Source organism: Dipodomys merriami, unplaced genomic scaffold (assembly GCF_024711535.1).
Source record: "Dipodomys merriami isolate MVZ:Mamm:240054 unplaced genomic scaffold, mDipMer1.0.p SCAF_287, whole genome shotgun sequence".
In the NCBI taxonomy this organism is placed as follows: domain Eukaryota; kingdom Metazoa; phylum Chordata; class Mammalia; order Rodentia; family Heteromyidae; genus Dipodomys; species Dipodomys merriami.
This window is the reverse complement of record NW_027204348.1, coordinates 1,140,995-1,147,952: the sequence shown is the minus strand read 5'-3', so window position 1 is coordinate 1,147,952 and position 6,958 is coordinate 1,140,995. Positions and strand designations below refer to the sequence as shown.

The window sequence follows — 6,958 nt, the reverse complement described above, 5'->3', positions numbered from 1 at the left end:
TTCTAGGAAAATTCCCAAAATTATTGTGCACACTCTAATAATATTTTCTTTATCTTTGTTAGAAAATAAGTAACTAAGACGGACACCGGTGGCTCACGCCTATCATGCTAGCTACTCAGGAGGCTGAGATCTGAGTATTGTGGTTCAAAGCCAGCTTGGACAGGACAGACTTTGAGATCCTTATCTCTAATAAACCACTAGTAAACTGGAAGTGGCACTGTGGTCCAAGTGGTAGAGCACTCGCCTTGAGTGGAAGAGCGCAGGAACAACACCCAAGCCCAGAGTTCAAGCCCCATGACCAACAACAACAAAAAAAGAAAATAAGTAACTGTAAGAAGAAAACTCCATGTTCATAATCAATTTATACCTCCTTGGTGAAAGGAACTGCTAAACTATAACATTCTTGATTTCTAGCTCAAAACAGTAGAAATCATATTTTATGCCTTCACTCAACACTGCACTGCCTGGGGACCCCATCTCTGGTTAACAAGTCTTACTGAAAGAATGACCTGCCCAATTCCTGATGGAAACAGACTGCAGGTCTTTTGGAGCAATCGTTTCCACATTGTAGCTCACCTAAATTTTTTTTACCATTTGAAGTATTTTGATTGCTTTTTATACCCACCATTTTGAGAGAAATGTACTACTTTAAAATGTTATTAAAGAAAGAATGATATAAAATCACATTTGACCCCAGATAAATATTTTACCTTTCATATACCCAAAAATGCAGTCTTACCTATCATTAATGTTAGGAATGACAGGTTAAAAATCATTGACACCAAGACCTAATTATGAATTAAAGACTCTCCAACTTGTGAATACAATCGGTTTAAAAAGACATCAACACTACTGCATTTTTAAGTCCCTATGATAATGATAATGATTCGCTATGATAATCATAATGATAAACTATTACCACTTAAAAATAACTCATTTTCTTGGGAGTAGGACGAAAAGCACAAGGTTAATCCTAAGCATTTTAAAAGACCTTTATTTAAAAGTTCACTCATAACTATAAAGATTCTAAAACTAACTGAAGTAGAGAGGAAATAATTTAACTGCATCATCTACATTCAATAGACTATTAATAGAAAACAAAATTATACTAATAATTAGCTTACCCAATTCACTTAATTCTTTTATTCTATTCCATTTACTTTCATAAAAACTGGGTTTTCATAAAATGAAGCATAAAAAAGCGTATATACCCCCTTACATTTTCAGAACTTAACAATATTTCAGAAATTTTAGCTCTACAGTCAATGAACTGAAATAATACTAAAATATTCAAAGGATTTTCAGAAATTGCAAGACTTGCTCTGAGATGTTATGTATATTGGAACAGATATTCAAAAAGCCTTATTTGTTAAAGTTGCCATAGTTTCTCCCACAAAAGAGCCATTAGTAAAGATACCTGTGCATGTACAAAACACCTTCAAATGCATCCACAATATGGACATAACACTTGCTTTTTGTTTGTTCGTTTTTGAAAGGAATATCTAACAAGCATATCCCCAATACTTATTTTCAATGAATAAGATGGGATATTCAAACATAATATGGGTTGGATTATCTCTTAGTGAGAATAGATATAATCTTGCAAAGAAAGTGATTTTCAACAGAAATCTGGAAAGAGTTTATCCAACTTGTGCTTCACAGGAATAAGCAGAGAGTAATACCTGTTTGGTCAAGTCGGTCCAAATCACTCTATGAGTGTATCTTGAAAGTATAACCAATTTAAGAGGTCAAATATGTATTTTGTACTGACAATCATCTTATAGCAACAACTTACTAACTAATTATGTCTGTATCTTCTTACCTAACATACAATAAGAGCTGAAAGCGGTCTCTTTTTCTAACTTAATATTATAAATGCTTTGATTATGATGTTATTATTAGACAAATAATATGTACAAAGGCTGGTTCCACTGAAATGACATGACATGACAGAACACTGATAAATAAAAATATTTCAACACAGTTAGCTTTTTTCAGCCTCACCCTGTCCACATTGGCAAGCAACATTGAAACAGCACATGCACACATATACACATACACACATGTTCGCACATGTACACACACATATACACGCATGCTAAATTCAGGGTTTATTGTACAAAAAAGTCCACATAAAATATTAGTGATTAGGACAAATGATAATATGCCTTATTACAAAATATTACATAAACCATTACCACGCATGTTACATTTTACCTGCCTCTCCACATGTGACCACTTAATTTAGTTTTAATTAATTAATTACCTTATTAATTAATTTATTTGTTTGGCGCTACTACTAGGGCTTGAACTCAGGGCCTGGCTTTGTCCCAGAATTTATTTTTTGTTTCAGTTTTCTCAAGGCTAGCATTTTACTGCTTGTACCACAGCTCCATTTCTAGGTTTTGCTGGTTACTTTCAAATCAGAATCTAATGGACTGTTTTTTCTTGGTCTGCTTTCAAACCACAATTCTCAGATTTCATCTTTCTTATTAACTACTACCTAAGACATAAGCCATCAGTGTGGCTTCTACTTTTTCCTATATAGTTATCTAATGCACATACTTAGATGGTAATTTTAAAATGAGAGTATAGAAGCAAAATGTACAGTGATGATACTGTCCTGTCAGAAATTCAAGTTAGTAATATAAATTTATTCTTAAAACCATACATAAAAAAATACCATGATATAGTGTAAGAGAACTCACTATTGAACATAGGAGCCTTAAGAGCTTTCTAATAGATCCATTATTTATTGGTACCCAACATTAGAAAAATGTATGCGGCATTGGTAAAATAGAAGTCCTTTGCATGACTACATACATTCCTTGTTTTTATAAGACACTTGCTTTCATCTAAAAAGTAGGCCTGACTATTGTCTTCATGTGATTTTGATGATTGAAAGTGCTTAGTGAGAAGGTCAAAATGTATTAGTAGTCCTTCACTATCAATTCTCATTTTCTTCATGAAGAATATAATAATCAAATCAATAGTTCAGAATCGGCAAGCAATACTTCAGAATCATGCTTCCAGTGCAAGTGGATCACCAGTAAGAAATCCTCAATACCAATTTCCACAAAGTTTTGTCACAGATACAATCTCCCTGCCTTCTCTAGCTGCTTTACTACCCTCTTATCCTTCATTGTACAAGAAAAGTATGATTCAACTGATTTCAGTCAGATCTGTTACTAGAACTATCAAGGATTTATTTTACTGTCTGTAGGTTGGTAAAGTTATGTCTCTTTACATAGGCTACTAAAAATGTATTTACTAACTTCAAGTAAATACATAAATTCGATTTCCATCTCTTTTAAAAAATAAAATTTTGTTTGCTCTACAAATTGATCAGAGGCATGGATTTTGTGGCTAGCTACGTCATTACACATCTGTCTCTTTCTTTCTCTCTCCATTTCATGGTTCTCATATATAACACGATTGCTCTATAATTATCCTAATTTATTTTGCTTTTATATTTTTGGTTGTATCATTTCACTTTTTGCTCTGCCATTTCCCAAATCATTTATATGGAAGGCATTATTTCCTATTTTCTCATGCCTAGAATAAGCTGCACATGAAGACATCACTGGTCCTCATTTTCAGTGTGTACATTTGAATATGGAGGAATATCTTTCCTCTGCTCTCCATCAATTCCCTATTCTCCAGTTAGAATAATTTCGAATAGTAAAATTGGAAAAAGAGAAAATAAATCATGGTGAATAAACAGTTGCAGAAAATTCACCAGATATTTCTGACCAGTTCAACCAATGTGAACTATTAGGGAAATACATGGACACCTCATTCCCACTGGCACTCAAAGTCTCTGATTAGGCAATTCTTAGGAATATGGGGAACAAGATGAAAAAGTAAGGAATGGTATCAATTGCAAGAAAAAAAATTGGAGAAGGATCCAAGTAACTTTCTTCATTGGGCTGTTGAAAATATTCAGCTTACTACAGTGCGGAGACTTCTTTCCCAAAAGGCCACGTATGTGAATAGTAGTGATGATGATCAGTATACCCCTCTTCAAGAAGCCTACGGTGGACACTTAGACATTGTCAGTGAGTTGGTGTCTCAAGCGGCACATGCAATAACTGTAGATGACTGGACACCCCTGAACAGTGCATACACGTGGAATAATAACAGAGTGGCTTCTTTCTTACTTCATCATGTACAGATACCAATGCCCATACTAAAGGACTTTTTTTAAAAAAAATTTTTTTTGTCTGGTCGTGGGGCCTGAACTCTGGGCCTGGACGCTGTCCCTCATCTCTTCAGCTCAAGGCTAGCACTCTACCACTTGAGCCACAGCACCACTTCCTGCTTTTTTTCCTGCTTATGTGGTGCTGAAGAATTGAACCTTGGGCCTCATGTATGCAAGGCCAGCGCTCTACCACTGAGCCACTTTCCCAACCCAAATATTTTTGTTTGTTTGATTTTTGTTGTTGTTGTGTTTTTTTTTTTTTTGGTCGGTCATGGGGCTTGAGCTCTGGGCTTGGGTGCTGTCCCTGTGCTCTTCAGCTCAAGGGGAGTTCTCTACCACTTGAGCCACAGTAACACATCCCCAAACTAAAGGACTCTTGACACCCTTATATCTTGCTGTTGAGAATTGAGATAGCAAAGATACGCTGGATCGCCTTCTGTTGAACCATTATATAAATCCAGGCCTGAAGAACAACATAGAAGAAACTCTATTTGATATTGCCAAAAGCATAAGTATGTATCACTACCTGTATGAAGTTGTAAAAGGCTGTACAAATTGTTCACCGAAGTCCTAATGATCGAGTTAAGTTTCTTAAATTTCAAAAATGCAAGTTCATCTTTTGTGTCCCTACAAAATATTTTCACAATCCAAATAAGAGCAATATCTTTTTTTTTGGTCCGTCATGGGGCTTGAACTCTGGGCCTGGAGCTATCCCTGTGATCTTCAGCTCAAGGTGAGCCCTCTACCACTTGAGACACAGCTGCACTTCCAGTTTTCTAGTGGTTTATTTGAGATAAGAGTACCACAGACTTTCCTTCCCAGGCTGGCTTTGAACCATGATCCTCAGATCTCAGTCTCCTGTTTAGCTAGGATTATAGGCATGAACCACCAGTGCCCAGCAGCACCAATATTTTACTGTAAAAATTCATGGATTCCGCGGAATTCTTCCAAGTGAATTGCCTGCCTTGGATGGAAAAATGTATTCAGTAGATTTTGTAAACATGTATAATAATTTGTTCAGAGTTTGTGATTTTTTAATAAGAAATAATTTTAATTTACCTGTTGAAATGAGTAGTACAGAAACTAAAATATTTCTGGTGCTTCTCTGAAAAAGTATATTTTAAAATATTCTATATTCTATATTTGCATAATGTTCATAATTTATTTTCTCCTAGATATACATTGAATTCTTTATTATTTTATAATATATAGGTTCATTAATGTGTCCTTTCTGATTGTATTCCATATAGAAACAGTTTGATTCCTTTTTTTCTAGGTCTTAATATTATTTTTCTTTGGGATAAAATTACAATGTTGTCTAATTTGAAAAGTTTTGTAAAGTTTATGCTATGTAAACGCCTTTCTGAGGTGATTTAATACACTGATGTCAAACTAAATTTAATTATATGAATTATGTGTATTATTACACTTGTAATTTTGTAATCAACTTTTTAATCACTTTTTTTCATTTCTTGAATCTGAAGAATGAAAAATATGGAATACTTCTCAAATTTTCATATTATCCTTGTCCAAGTGCCATGTTAATCTCTGTATTGTAATTTGAGTATACGTGCTGCTGAAGCATGTAGTATCCTCTAAATTTAATAGTTAATGATGCAATCTTTATACAGGCTTATATCTATGGGTGCTTACTTGTAACAATGAAACCTTATTGTTCCTAACAATGCTATTGATCGATCTTATTTCCCTAAAATTCTGTGAATATTGGAAAAAATTATATTGATCAGTCGATTGCTCACATTTGCAAACTTTTTTTCCAATGAATATCTTAAGTCTTTTTATTTGGAATTTGATCATACTCTCTATTATTTATAGTTACGTCCAAAGGTGATGGCTTTTTCAAGTACTTATTTATCCAGCTTTGTGGACCTAATGGATTCAAACTAAGCGTTGCTTAAGAGCTACTTCTAAACTTCTTCAGCTCACATTTTCCCAAATGAGGTGTTACTGGAACAAATGACTACCTGAGCCTTTTACCTTTCTTCCATGTGGGAACAGACCAACCAGAATACCTTACCCTGACAGCAAAGATTTTCTTACTAGAACAAAACTAATCTTGGTTACAAGGGATCATAGAGAGATGAACAGTTCAAACAGAACTGTTCAGACGAGAAGGTATTTTATCAAAATATAATTGTTTATTATACCTTCCATTTAAAAGTAGCTAAAGCCAAGAAGGTGAAAAAATTGTTCGTATGCATGATTACTGAATGTCCTGTCCTGTCTGTAAGTTCCTGGCAGGAACTTACACTACTGCCTTTTTATCACCAAATATTTTCGTAGTTGCAGGAGAAGTGCATATGTTTCTCCTCGTTATTAGGCATTAAATTGATAATGTTTTAATCACAGTGTTTCCTCTTGCCTCCATGCTGTAAATCTACAAATGATAAAGCTTTAGATCTAACTCTTTCAAACACTGAAGTAGAGATAATGGAATCATACTTTAAAACAGAGTTGCCTTTTTTAAAGTAACTACAACAGAACAATACAAAACTTGTGTCTTTTAATCATATTATATATAGTTATATTTTATATTATATGTGCTGATTTTATATTTCACACAATGAAACTTACTAGAATTAGTTGATAATTTGACAAATAAATTGATATTTATTTACTCCAATAAATAGAATTGGAATATAAATATTTAGGTTTCAAATATGTATTAGACTAGAAAACGTATCAATGCAAACTTTTTAGTATAAACTTGTGATACATTATAACTCTTCTTGGTCT

General features: G+C 33.8%; 1 pseudogene; it reads right to left on the bottom strand.

The window, feature by feature from the left end:
• Positions 1-5,689: 5,689 nt before the first annotated feature.
• LOC138838669 (U6 spliceosomal RNA) lies at positions 5,690-5,786 on the bottom strand (annotated as a pseudogene).
• Between the last annotated feature and the right edge of the window lie 1,172 nt (positions 5,787-6,958).